This window comes from Somniosus microcephalus, unplaced genomic scaffold (genome assembly GCF_052327205.1).
Source record: "Somniosus microcephalus isolate GS21.2 unplaced genomic scaffold, FLI_Smic_1.0 unresolved_chr9, whole genome shotgun sequence".
Taxonomy (NCBI): Eukaryota; Metazoa; Chordata; class Chondrichthyes; order Squaliformes; family Somniosidae; genus Somniosus; species Somniosus microcephalus.
Genome location: NW_028225187.1, coordinates 9,852,600 through 9,867,733, shown reverse-complemented (window position 1 = coordinate 9,867,733; position 15,134 = coordinate 9,852,600). Strand labels below are relative to the sequence as shown.

At 45.8% G+C, this 15,134-nt stretch overlaps 2 non-coding genes across 2 annotated transcripts; both read left to right on the top strand.

Moving 5' to 3' along the window:
* The first annotated feature begins 6,088 nt into the window (after positions 1-6,088).
* On the top strand, positions 6,089-6,170 carry trnal-cag (transfer RNA leucine (anticodon CAG)). The gene has a single exon. It is a non-coding gene; the product is annotated as a tRNA-Leu (tRNA).
* A 7,688-nt stretch (positions 6,171-13,858) lies between these two features.
* On the top strand, positions 13,859-13,941 carry trnat-ggu (transfer RNA threonine (anticodon GGU)). Its single transcript has one exon. It is a non-coding gene; the product is annotated as a tRNA-Thr (tRNA).
* Positions 13,942-15,134: the final 1,193 nt, after the last annotated feature.

The window sequence follows — 15,134 nt, the reverse complement described above, 5'->3', positions numbered from 1 at the left end:
CATATACGGGGCAGAAAGTATACCCCAAAGGAAAAATAATGGTGCCTGTGGTATACAACGGCAAAGAAATACAAAAGTTGTATTTATACATTCTACAAGATGGTGGTCCACCGTTGTTGGGACGTGAATGGATAAGGAAGATACCTTTAGACTGGCACTCCATTCAGGCACTGACGGTGACCAGTAAGGAAAAAAACAATGATGACATCATACCTGAACGATTAAAAGACATCTTGGCCAACGTCAAAGAAGTGTTTCAAGAGAAACCATGAACCTTGAAAGGCATCACCGCCTCAATAAAAGTGGAAGATGCAGCAATTCCAAAATTATTTAAGGCAAGACCGGTGCCATACGCAATACGTCCAGCAGTCGAGGCAGAGCTGGAGAATTTGGAAAAGGCAGGCGTATTATCCAAAATAGATTGGAGCGAATGGGCAACACCCATCGTTCCAGTCATGAAAAAAGCATTGAAAAATAACTCTGAGGAACAGAGAAAAATTCGCATCTGTGGGGACTTTAAGGTGACTGTAAGCCTGGTCCTTCACACGGTACAGTATCCTCTTCCGAGGAAAGAAAATATTTTCGCCTCACTATCCGGAGGAAAGCGTTTCACAAAAATTGACTTGGCAAAGGCATATCTACAGATGGAGGTTGAGGAGACCTCTAAAAAGTATCTCACAATAAACACACACAAAGGCCTGTTCCAGTACAATCGACTGGTTTTTGGAGTAGCATCAGCTCCAGCTATCTGGCAAAGAGCTATGGAACAAGTCCTGCAAGGGATTCCGGGGACTCAGTGCGACCTAGACGACATCCTTATAACAGGAGAAAACGACAACGAGCACATTGCCAATTTGGAGCAGGTGCTCACTAGGCTGAAAGAACGGGGCCTACGAGCAAATCGCCCCAAGTGCGAATTTTTCCAAAATCAGATATCATATTGTGGCCACATAATTAATAAGGAAGGGTTGCATAAGTCACATGAAAAAATTGAAGCAGTTATAAAAGCCCCAGCACCTGAAAATGTTTCACAATTGTGGTCATTCCTGGGATTAATAAATTACTATCATAAATTTTTACCGAACTTATCAACTATTCTGCACCCTCTTAATGATCTTCTAGACACAGGAGTGATTTGGAAATGGAACGGAGACTGTAAACGTCCCTTCCATAAATGTAAACACTTAATCACATCCGAGAAAGTTTTGGCTCATTACAACCCATCACTACCAATCAGACTGGCGTGCGATGCATCCCCTTACGGCATAGGAGCGGTATTGTCCCATAGATTCCCTGATGGCTCGGAACGGCCGATAGGTTTTGCGTCACGCTCATTGAACTCAGCTGAGCGTAACTATTCCCAAATAGACAGGGAAGCACTCAGTCTGGTATGGGGAGTGAAGAAATTCAACCATTACCTACACGGACAAAAATTTACCTTGCTGACTGACCATCAACCCCTTTTCTCCATATTCAAACCTAAGAAAGGTGTCCCCATTATGACGGCACAAAGACTACAGAGGTGGTCCCTTTTTCGAGGGGCACACCAACACAACATTGAATACATAGGGTCAAAACAGCATGGGAATGCTGACGGTTTATCGCGCCTGCCGTTGCCAACGATAGAAGAGGCACCTACAGTAGACCCAGTAGAGATATTCCACTCTACCATAGTGGAATGTCTACCGGTGACAAATTCTGCCATTGAAAGGGAGACAAGAAATGACCCTACTGTCTCACGGGTCTACGATTTAACAATGAAGGGATGGCCAGCACATGGCGAACCACTGTTGCCAGCATTTTCGCATAGAAGAGAACAGCTGTCAGTGTGCCGAGGAACCTTGATGTGTGGATCCAGAGTGGTGATTCCACCCAAACTCCAGGATAAAGTGCTAAAGGAGCTTCACGAGGGGCATCTGGTTGGAGTGAAAATGAGGAACCTAGCTAGGGCGTTTGTATGGTGGCCAGGTATCGATGGAGACATCGAAGACATGACCAAGAGATGCCTAGGATGCCAGAAGGTCCAAAATACTCCGCCACAGGCCCCTCTACATCCATGGGAGTGGCCCTCATCTCCCTGGCAAAGGGTGCACATCGACTTTGCTGGTCCATTTATGGACTCAATGTTCTTAATCGCAGTTGATGCACACTCCAAGTGGCCGGAGGTAATAAAGATGTCAATCACCACCACGGAAAAAACCATCACAGTATTAAGGACCATATTTGCCAGGAATGGGCTGCCGGAACAGATATGTTCTGATAATGGACCGCAATTTGTGTCCGACGAATTCAGAAAGTTCTTAAAGAACAATGGGGTAAAGCACTACACGACCGCCCCATACCATCCCGCCACCAATGGATTGGCTGAAAGGTTTGTCCAGACCTTCAAGAAGGCCATAAAGGCCATGGGTAATGAAGACATAAAACTTCAGCACAAGGTGGATAACTTCTTATTTGCATATAGGAATGCAACACATATGGTTACAAACCAAACTCCCGCCATGATGTTCTACAATAGAAACCTAAGATGCCGGCTGGATTTGGTCAAGCCCAACATCCGACGGGACGTGGAGAACCGGCAGTTTCAGGGCATGAATGAAAGGCCAACTAGGGCCTTCCAGACAGGCCAACCGGTTTTGGCCCGGGACTACCGTACCGAGAAATGGCAGCCTGGAACTATCTGCACACGACTATGACCACTGATGTATACCGTGGACATCGGAGAAAGCATAATAAGGCGCCATGCTGACCAAATCATCAAGTCATCCGAAAAGGGACAACCTACACCACCACGCTATACATCTAACGATGAGGTAGAAATACCCATATCTACCTCCGATCCGGTGATACTGCAACCCGATGAACCCGACACTGGCCTTCAAGCCGAATCAGCCTTGCCAGAAGAACCTACTACACCACCAGAAACTACTACACCCCCGAGGCGTTATCCGGACCGAGCCAGGAAGCCTCCTGAGAGACTAACTTATAATTAATTAATACAGCAATGTATATTATTTTGCATATAACATGTAATTAATAATTACTTAAAATATGATGTATTAGTTAGCTAGAAGGGGAGGAATTGTGGTGTATGTGCCTTTAAGAGCCCCAGGTGTGCGTAATGCCGGTAATTGCCACTTGGGCTATATAAGCCTGTGTATTGTGTATATCCTTCAGAACCCCCCCCAGACTTGCTTAGTAAATACCTATGAACCAACTCCTGTCTTCAGTGTCTTTATCTACACACGGACACTACAATATATACATTAACTTCCTCTAACACTCTGCTGCAGTCTCTCCCTGTGAATCCCAGCCTCTCCTCCCCCTACATTGAATCCTCTGTCTCCTCAACCGTTGTCTCAGTTTGTCCGCTTTCTAAACGCTCAGCTCCTGACTCCTCGACAGCTTCGGCATGTCCATTTCCTTGTCTCTCTCCAAATCTCACTCACTAGCTCAGCATCCAGCTGTCCCTTCCAATCCGATCCAAAGCCTCAAACTCACTGCCGCGGCTCTCGGCCTTGCCCGTTTAGTGCCCCTTTCTGTCGGCGATCTTAACCCAGAGCAACAAACCAGCTGCACCTGCCCTGTCCTGAAACCCTCAAACTAAGTGCCGCGGCTCTCGGCCTTTCCCGTTTAGTGCCCCTTTCTGTCGGCGATCTTAACCCAGAGCAACAAACCAGCGGCACCTCCCCTGTCCACAAACCCTCAAACTCACTGCCGCGGCTCTCGGCCTTTCCCGTTTAGTGCCCCTTTCTGTCGGCGATCTTAACCCGGAGCAACAAACCAGTGGCACCTCCCCTGTCCCCAAAGCCTCAAACTCACTGCCGCGGCTCTCGGCCTTTCCCGTTTAATGCCCCTTTCTGTCGGCGATCTTAACCCGGAGCAACAAACCAGCGGCACCTCCCCGGTGCCCAAAGCTTCCATATATTAACTCTCCTCCCCTCCGTCTGGAGCTCCAATCCGGATTTAACCCGTTGGAACCCGGCTCCGGAAAGCCTAATCTGCCTTCCCCACCGGCACTGCGCCCTCACTCGGCCCTTCCAGTGGACTCGGTGCTCAATTTATTCACTCTCCATATCGATCTTCTTTATAATTATCAACCATTGTGTTGTAAAAGATTTCTCTGCCCGGATGCGCTGCAAGATCATTGATTCAATATCCACTGTTCGATGCAGTAACAAAGCTGGAAATTTCAGGTAAGATTCTGTCAAGCTGCTGCTTTGGCTCCAGGTCTGATCCGTAATTTCTCGGTTCCTTTTCTCTCTCTTACAGTTAACTTGGTGGTGACTGTGATCCTGGCCCGAGGAAAGTGCGGCATCTCCAAATGTATCACTCTCTATCTGGTGGGAATGGCAGCGGCTGATCTCCTGGTCGTTATCTCAGCTCCAATATTGAAGTGGACTGGTGGGATTTATTTCCCATATACATTCCCGAGTATTGCTCCCGTGTGAAGTATTTCATTTACTTCCTGGTTAATGCCACCACGTTGGTTTCTGTCTGGCTCACTGTCGCTTTCACCTTTGATCGGTTTGTGGCCATTTGTTGTGAGAAGCTGAAAACAAGGTATTGCAGCGAGAAAACGGCAGCTGTGGTGTGAGTGTGCTGGGCTGTTTAGAGTCTGTCCCCTGGTACTTTATCTGTGAACCTGACTATATAATTGAAAATGTTCCCTGGCGGTGTATCGTAAAATCGAGTTTCTTTACTTCCCCCGCATGGGGAGTATTTGCGTTGTTTCACCTAATTTTAACACCTTGTGTCCCGTTCTTTCTGATTTAGTTGCTCAATGTTCAGATGGTTGATGTATTTTAGCGGCCAGTAGTGTCTGCAGAGGACTCCGGGGCCGCAGTAATGGAGAGAATCAGAAGAAGCACTGGAACTAAATCCCAGTACATACTCCATTCCCTACACACCCCACTGGGCAGAAACTACATTTTATATTATGCAGCACAGAGCCCTGAAATTATCTTAAATCTGATTCTGATATGATATTTTATTGATGATCTTACCTATTGAGGCGGGACTCACTCTGCACATGACACATGAATTGTTTCTCAGAAAGGCGGCACTAAAGCGCTCAGTTAGACTTCCGGTAAATGGCCGCCCTGCACCGACAGCACAAAGGGCAAACCCGCCAATCACAGTCGCTGCTCTGGGCCGATCAGAATAGGAGCACTGCACATAAATGGAGAGACAGATAGAGAGAGAGAGAGACACTGGATAGTGAGAGAGAGGCAAAGGCAGGAAGAGAGAGTTACATAGAGAGATAAATATACATATAGTGGTTAGCACTGTTGCCTCACAGCGCCAGCGACCCGCGTTCGAATCCGGCCTCGGGTGACTGTCTGTGAGGAGTTTGCACATTCTCCCCGTGTTTGCGTGGGTTTGCTCCGGTTTCCTCCCACAATCCAAAGATGTGTGAGTTAGGTTGATTGGCTATGATAAATTGACCCTTAGTGTGAGGGGGATTAAATACATGGGGATAGGGGGGTATACGTGTTGGTGTAGGGGTTACGGGGATCGGGTGGGATATGTGTCGGTGCAGACACGATGGGCCGAAATGGCCTCTATCTGCACTGTGGGGTTTCTGTGATGTAGAGGCGGAGGGACATGTAGAGATAGTGAGAGGAAAAACAGAGGTATCAACTAAGAGTCAAAGACAGAAGCAAAATGGAAACATTGAGAAACAGATAGTGAAACCGAGTCCTTCAACGTACGAGAGCTGCTTGTGACGGAGCAGCTCAATCCTCAGGCCCTGATTGGACACATTCAATGTGGGCGTTCTCGCGCCGCTCTATGTGATTGGTTGGTTGTTGACACGTGATCAGGGTGCGGGGCGATGGAAGGAAGCTGATAGTTCTCTGGGAATTGTTATTGTTTCCAGCTTTCCGTTCTAATCCATGTAAGTGTAAATCTGAGGAAAGTGTAGAAAAGGGTTTTCAGAATGGATTATCTACTGTGGCCGATTGTCCTGCTGGATTTTCATGGCAAGAACGCTGCACTTGGAATTCCTTTCCTTCCCCCTTATGTTTAACAAGACAAAGACACATTTCAATCATCAGTTACAAGTTACAGAAGCGAGGTTTTACGTGGTAGTGTGGCCGAGCGGTCTAAGGCGCTGGATTCAGGTTCCAGTTTTTGCGGAGGCGTGTGTTCGAATCCCACTGCTGCCAAAGATATTGTGGCTTTCATAAATTCCGCGGCTTCACCAACAGCAATAAACTGTGCAGGCAGAGCGGTTTGCTCCGTATTATGTCACTTCTTCACCACTTTCTTCATGGAGCTGCATGCTAACCTTTCCCTTACAGTTGTTACTGAGAGGCAGATACGATTTGAAGTTTTTCCTCTGGTCGATTATTGTCCTGAACCCAGCGTGGTGCACTGAAATCACCGTCACCCAACCAAATGAATTCAGACCACTCACTCATCTCCACACTTGCTGCGTTTCAGATATCCATCAGTTTTACATTTCTGTTTCTTGCATTTATTTACAGTCTGTCGACTGCAAACCCCCTGTGCTGCCATTCCGGACCCATCATCTCTCCGCCGTTTCACTGTTCCCACTACCAAACCTGCTGGTTAAACAGCAGCACCCATCTGCCCCTGTACTGCAATCCGATTAATATTACACTAATACGTTTTTTCAATCTACCCTATCCAGATATTGAAAGTTACATTAAGCAAGGATAAGAGAAGATCCCTTTTGTATGCACAGGTGGTGAGTGGGGCTGTGTTCAGGACGAGGGTCAGATGTGTTTCTCATTCCATAAGTCTCAGAGTGTGTGAATAGGAGGGCAAATATTCCCTTTTATGCTCTTCTCTTAAGTTTATGATAAATTTCAGGCTATATGCGGCAGGAATAGTTCAATTGAGAGAGCGTTAGCAGGAATATGCCACCTACGCTCAGAATTTTATTACCACTATTGGCTAATTTCTCTAATATTTCGTGATGGAAATGATTATCTTTCATTCTTTTTTTCTACCGTTGTTTCTTTCTTCTTTCAGGCTCTCTTTCTCCGCTCTCACTAACTCTCTACCGCCGGTTCTCCAGATTATATTTGTTGTCCCCTTGCACTGTTTCCCCTCAGGCTCGCACTCTCAGCTCTCGCTGACTCTCTACCGCCGGTTCTCCAGATTATATTTGTTGTCCTCTTGCACTGTTTCCCCTCAGGCTCGCACGCTTTTCTCAGACTTGTATTGCCTTAGCGCCTTTCACCACCTCAGGACGACCCATAACGCTTTAGGGCCAATGAAGTATTTTCAAATGTAGTTACCGATGCAATGATGTAAACGCCGCAGCCAATTTGCACACAAAACCTCCCACAAGCAGCAATGTGATAATGATCAGCTCAACTGTTTTATTCGTGCAGTTGATTTATGGATAAATAAAGAATAAAATTTACAAACGTTATGTTCGAACACACATCTATATATTAGTGTTGCCCTATGATAAGGTTGGTTCTTCAGAACTAGTGAGTTGCATCAGAAGAGAGTTTGCCGTCTACTAATTTAAATTCATTTCCTTCCACCTTATTTTTAACAAGACAAAGACACATTTCAATCATCAGTTACAAGTTACAGAAGCGAGGTAATTTCACGTGGTAGCGTAGCCGAGTGGTTTAAGGCGATGGACTAGAAATCCACTGTGCTCACCACTGATCATTACACGGAATTAAAGACTCCATTTTTAAACAATAGATGTGTTTGCAAAAATTTAAAGTTACTCACGTCTCTGGGTGGGCTCGAACCACCAACCTTTCAATTAACAGAGACACAGAGACAGACGCCTAAAAGTTTGCAATTGGAATTATTCCACGTGAACCCGTGTGATTATGTGCCAGAACGTTCACAGCAGAGGCACCGATTTCGATGCAAATGAGAAGCTGCGTGGGTCCAAGCCCCCGTCAAGGTAGTCGTGGCCGAGTGGTAAAGGTGATGGGCTAGGTAAATCCATTAGAGTTTCCTCCACGCAGGTTCGAATTCTACCGGCTACAGAAACTGAGGACGTCGTCCCAAATGATCGGTTTTTACTTAATTTGAACTGCTGCCTTTCGGTTCCTCTGCCGAGATTCAAAGCTACAATCAAACAAAGCTTCAAACAGAAAGTATAACAAGCACTTCACCCCATTATGACATTACGAGAGGCCGAAGCCAGAGGGGAATGCTACGTTATTTAATGCTCTTGAAACCGTGAAAGCAATTTTAACCGTCGAAAATATTTTATTTTGCAACCCATTAAAGAAAATGCAAGTGTTCCACGCAGCCATCTTCCAGTAGATGCTGCTTCCTACTGCGATGCTTATTTAATGAAATAAGCCAGACGAGCCACAGTTCTCAACACCGCCGGCCAAGATCGGTACATTAGATCATAAGAAATAGGAGCAGGATTTGGCCATGCGGCCGTCGATCCTGCTCCGCCATCCAATAAGATCATGGCTGATCCTCTACCTCAACTGAAAATTACCGACCAAGTCCCATGTACCTTGATTTCCGTAATGTACATATCCATCTCCGTTAGGAATGTACTCAACGAATGAACCAGCACAGCCCTCTGCGTTAGAAAACTCCAAAGATACACAACCCTTACAATGAGGCAATTTCTCCTCATCTCAATCTTAAATGGCCGGCCCCTTATTCTGAAACTTTGACCCCGAGTTCGGGCTCCACAGCCAGGGTAAACAACCTCTCAGAATCCACCCAGTCAAGCCATGAAAGAATTTATATGTTCTTCCATCGTAGAGTCTGCTGAATTCATTTCACCACAGAAAACTTTGTTTAGCTGGATGGACAACCAGCAGGAAAAACAATGCAGCCAAAGATTTATTCTCCAACCACATTCCCTGAGGCACGCGGCCGTACAAAGGGACAAAAGCAGCACACGAGAGAAAAGGCGATTTGAATCCCGTTCGTAGTGTCGTATTTCCTCAATTTGACCGAACGCCATTTGAAGCAACAATTTGAATCAGATATTGCATTTAATTTCAGTTGCAAAATGTTAAGCGATCACACACTGCAAACCGTACGCAAAAAGAAAATCACAAGGCCCGTGCGAGGCACTAAACCGCATTCAAATACAGCAACCAAATCAGTTAGCGTCAAAGATTTAGTCATTAGAAATTCCTACCTCTAGCATTTGGCTGAAAACAAGAGATTGCAGGGGCTGCTCGCTTCTCGGCCGCGGCGCCAGCGACAGCAACAAGTCATCCGCACACAGCTGAGTCCTCCAACGTACTGGAACTGCATGTGACAGAGCAGTTCAATCATTAGGCCCTGATTGGACACATTCAATGGAGGTTTTCTCCATTTTTACTCCCTTTTTAAACAATAGATGGTTTTGCAAAAATTAAAAGTTACCCTCGTCTCTGGGTGCGCCCTAACCACCAACCTTAACAGCCAAACGCGCTGGCCCATTGCGCCACAGAGACAGACAAGAAAATGTTTGCAATTGGAATTATTCCACATGAACCCATGTGATTATGTGCCAGAGCGTTCACAGCAGAGGCTCCGATTTCGACGCAAATGAGAAGCTGAGTGGGTCCAAACCCCCGTCAGGGTAGTCGTGGCCGAGTGGTTAAGGCGATGGACTGGTAAATCTATCGGGGTTTCCCTGCACAGATTTGAATCTCGCCGCCTGCAGCACCGAGGACGTCGTCTCCAATAATTGTTTTTTACTTAATTTGAACTGCTGCCTTCCGGTTCCTCTGCCGAGATTCAAAGCGACAATGAAACAAAGTTTCAGGCAGAAGGTATAACAAGCACTTCATCCCATTATGGCATTACGAGAGGCCTAAGCCAAAGGAGAATATAACGTTATTTAACTCTCTTGAAACCGTCAAAGCAATTTTAACCGTCGAAAATGTTTTATTTTGCAACCCATTGAAGAAAATGCACGTCTTCCAGTTGATGCTGCTTCCTACTACGATGCTTCTTTAATGAACTAAGCCAGACGAGCCACAGTTTTCAACACCTCCGGCCTAAATCGGTACATTAGATCATAAGAAATAGGAGCAGGATTTGGCCATGCGGGCCTCGATCATGCTCCGCATTTCAATAAGATCATGGCTGATCCTCTACCTCAACTGAAAATTACCGACCAAGCCCCATATACCTTGATCTCCGTAATGTACATATCCATCTCAGTTAGGAATGTACTCAACGACTGAAGCGCCACAGCCCTCTGCATTAGAAAACTCCAAAGATACACAACCCTTACAATGAAGCAATTTCTCCTCATCTCAATCTTAAATGGCCGGCCCATTATTCTGAATCTTTGACCCCTAGTTCGGGCTCCACAGCCAGGGTAAACAACCTCTCAGAATCCGCCCAGTCAAGCCATGAAAGAATGTATATGTTCTTCCTTCGTATAGTCTGCTGAATTCATTTCACCACAGAAAACTATGTTTAGCTGGATGGACAACCAGCAGGAAAAACAATGCAGCCAAAGATTTATTCTCCAAACACATTCCCTGATGCACGCGGCCGCACAAAGGGACAAAAGCAGCACACGAGAAAAAAGGCGATTTGAATCCCGTTCGTAGTGTCGAATTTCCTCAATTTGTCCGAACGCCATATGAAGCAACAATTTGATTCAGATATCGCATTTAATTTCAGTCTCAAAAAGTTAAGCGCTCACACACTGCAAACCGTACGCAAAAAGAGAAACACAAGGCCCGTGCGAGGCACTAAACCGCATTCAAATACAGCAACCAAATCAGTTAGCGTCAAAGATTTGGTAATAGAAATTCATCCCTCGAGCATTTGGCTGAAAACAAGAGATTGCAGGGGCTGCTCGCTTCTCGGCCGCGGCGCCAGCTACAGCAACAAGTCATCCGCTCACAGCTGAGTCCTCCAACGTACTGGAAATGCTTGTGACAGAGCAGTTCAATCCTCAGGCCCTGATTGGACACATTCAATGGGGGTGCTCTCGCGCCGCTCTATGTGATTGGTTGGTTGTTGTCACGTGATCAGGGTGCGGAGCAATGCAAGGAAGCTGAAGTTCTCTGGCAATTGTAATAGTTTCAAGCTTTCCATTCTAATCCATGTATGTGTAAACCTGAGGAAAGTGTAGAAAAGGGTTTTCAGAATGGATTATCCACTGTGGCCGATTTTCCTGCCGGATTTTAATGCAAGAACGCTGCACTTGGAATATTGGTACAAGGGAAGTAGAATATCCATGCTGCCTGGCAGAAGACTGATCGATGAAGCGATTGTTCCCATTGGAAGCAGGAAGGCAGCAGCGGTATGCTCACCACTGTTCATTTCACGGAATCAAAGACTCCATTTTAAACAAGAGATGAGTTTGCAAAAATTAAAAGTTACCCACATCTCTGGGTGGGCTTGAACCACCAACCTTTCAAATAACAGCCGAACGCGCTGGCCCATTGCGCCACAAACACAGACAACAAATTGTTTGCAATTGGAATTATTCCTCATGAACCCATGTGATTATGTACCAGAGCGTTCACAGCAGAGGCACCGATTTCGAAGCAAATGAGAAGCTGCGTGGGAGCAATCCACCGTCAGGGTAGTTGTGGCCGAATGGTTAATGCGATGGACTAGAAATCCATTGGGGTTTCCCCGCGCAGTATGCTCACCACTGCTCATTTCACGGAATTAAAGACTCCATTTTTAAACAATAGATGAGTTTGCAAAAATTAAAAGTTACTTACGTCTATTGGGTGGGCTCGAACCACCAACCTCTCAATTAACAGCCGAACGGCGCTGGCCCATTGCGCCACAGAGACAAACGCGAAAAAGTTTGCAATTGGAATTATTCCACATGAACCCATGTGATTATGTGCCAGAACGTTCACAGCAGAGGCACCGATTTCGATGCAAATGAGAAGGTGCGTGGGTCCAACCCAGCGTCAGGGTAGTCGTGGCCGAGTGGTTAAGGTGATGGGCTAAATAAATCCATCAGGGTTTGCTCCATGCAGGTTCGAATTCTGTCGGCTACGGGAACCGAGGACGTCGTCCCAAATCATCGGTTTTTACTTAATTTGAACTGCTGCCTTTCGGTTCCTCTGCCCAGGTTCAAAGCTACAATCAAACAAAGTTTCAAGCAGAAAGTATAACAAGCACTTCACCCCATTATGACATTACGAGAGGCCGAAGCCAGAGGAGAACACTACGTTATTTAAGGCTCTTGAAACCGTGAAAGCAATTTTAACCATCGAAAATATTTTATTTTGCAACCCATTAAAGAAATTGCACGTGTTCCACGCAGCCATCTTCCAGTTGATGCTGCTTCCTACTGCGTTGCTTATTTAATGAAATAAGCCAGACGAGCCACAGTTCTCAATACCGCCGGCCAAGATCGGTACATTAGATCATAAGAAATAGGAGCAGGATTTGGCCATGCGGCCCTCGATCCTGCTCCGCCATCCAATAAGATCATGGCTGATCCTCTACCTCAACTGAAAATTACCGACCAAGTCCCATATACCTTAATTTCTGTAATGTACATATCCATCTCCGTTAGGATTGTACTCAACGAATGAACCACCACAGCCCTCTGCGTTATAAAACTCCAAAGATACACAACCATTACAATGAGGCAATTTCTCCTTATCTCAATCTTAAATGGCCGGCCCCTTATTCTGAAACTTTGACCCCTTGTTTGGGTTCCACGGACAGGGTAAACAACCTCTCAGAATCCGCCCAGTCAAGCCCTGAAAGAAATTATATGTTCTTCTTTGTAGAGTCTGCTGAATACATTTCACCACAGAAAACTATGTTTAGCTGGATGGACAACCAGCAGGGAAAACAATGCAGCCAAAGATTTATTCTCCAACCACATTCCCTGATGCACGCAGCCGCACAAAGGGACAAAAGCAGCACACGAGAGAAAAGGCGATTTGAATCCCGTTCGTAGTGTCGAATTTCCTCAATTTGACCGAACGCCATATGAAGCAACAATTTGAATCAGATATTGCATTTAATTTCAGTTGCAAAATGTTAAGCGATCACACACTGCAAACCGTACGCAACAAGAAAATCACAAGGCCCGTGCGAGGCACTAAACCGCATTCAAATACAGCAAACAAATCAGTTAGCGTCAAAGATTTTGTCATTAGAAATTCATACCTCTAGCATTTGGCTGAAAACAAGAGATTGCAGGGGCTGCTCGCTTCTCGGCCGCGGCGCTAGCGACAGCAACAAGTCATCCGCTCACAGCTGAGTCCTCCAACGTACTGGAACTGCTTGTGACAAAGCAGTTCATTCCTCAGTCCCTGATTGGACACATTCAATGGGGGTGTTCCCGCGCCGCTCTATGTGATTGGTTGGTTGTTTTCACGTGATCAGTGTGCGGAGCGATGCAAGAAAGCTGAAGTTCTTTGGCAATTGTAATAGTTTCAAGCTTTCCATTCTAATCCATGTATGTGTAAACCTGAGGAAAGTGTAGAAAAGCGTTTTCAGAATGGATTATCCACTGTGGCCGATTTTCCTGCTGGATTTTAATGCAAGAACGCTGCACTTGGAATATTGGTATAAAGGAAGTAGAATATCCATGCTGCCTGGCAGAAGACTGATCGATGAAGCGATTGTTCCCATTGGAAGCAGGAAGGCAGCAGCAGTATGTTCACCACTGTTCATTTCACGGAATCAAAGGCTCCATTTTTAACAAGCGATGAGTTTGCAAAAATTAAAAGTAACTCACGTTTCTGGGTGGGCTTGAACCACCAACCTTTTAATTAACAAGCGAACGCGCTGGCCCATTGCGTCACAGAGACATACAAGAAAATGTTTGCATTTGGAATTATTCCAATTGAACGCATGTGATTATGTGCCAGAGCGCTCACAGCAGAGGCACCGATTTCGAAGCCAATGTGAAGCTGCGTGAGTCCAAATCGTCGTCAGGGTAGTCGTGGCCGAGTGGTTAAGGCGATGAACTGGTAAATCCATTGGGGTTTCTCCGCGCAGGTTCGAATTCTGCCGACTACGGCACCGCGGACGTCATCCCAAATGATCCGATTTAAGTTGAACTGCTGCCTTTCCGTTACTCTGCCGAGATTCCAAACGACAATCAAACAACGTTTCTAGCAGAAAGTTTAACAAGCCCTTCACGACATTACAGAGGCCTAAGCCAAAGGAGAATACTGCGTTATTTAATGTTCTTGAAACCGTCAAAACAATTTTAACCGTCGAAAATATTTTATTTTGCAAACCATTGAAGAAAATGCACGTCTTCCGCGCAGCCATCTTCCAGTTGATGCTGCTTCCTACTGCGATGCTTCTTTAATGAACTAAGCCAGACGAGCCACATTTCTAAACACCGCCGGCCTAAATCGGTACATTAGATCATAAGAAATAGGAGCAGGATTTGCCCATGCGGCCCTCGATCATGCTCCGCCATTCAATAAGATCATGGCTGATCCTCTACATCAACTGAAACTTACCGACCAAGCCCCATATACCTTGATTTCCGTAATGTACATATCCATCTCAGTTAGGAATGTACTCAACGACTGAACCGCCACAGCCCTCTGCGTTAGAATACTCCAAAGATACACAACCCTTACAATGAAGCAATTTCTCCTCATCTCAATCTTAAATGGCCGGCCCATTATTCTGAATCTTTGACCCCTAGTTCGGGCTCCACAGCCAGGGTAAACAAACTCTCAGAATCCGCCCAGTCAAGCCATGAAAGAATGTATATGTTCTTCCTTCATATAGTCTGCTGAATTCATTTCACCACAGATAACTATGTTTTGCTGGATGGACAACCAGCAGGAAAAACAATGCAGCCAAAGATTTATTCTCCAACCACATTCCCTGAGGCACGCGGCCATACAAAGGGACAAAAGCAGCACACGAGAGAAAAGGCGATTTGAACCCCATTCGTCGTGTCGAATTTCCTCAATTTGACCGAACGCCATATGAAGCAACAATTTGAATCAGATATTGCATTTAATTTCAGTCGCAAAATATTAAGCGATCACACACTGCAAACCGTACGCAAAAAGAAAATCACAAGGCCCGTGCGAGGCACTAAACCGCATTCAAATGCAGCACACAAATCAGTTAGCGTCAAAGATTTTGTCATTAGAAATTCATACCTCTAGCATTTGGCTGAAAACAAGAGATTGCAGGGGCTGCTCGCTTCTCGGCCCCGGCGCCAGCGACAACAACAAGTC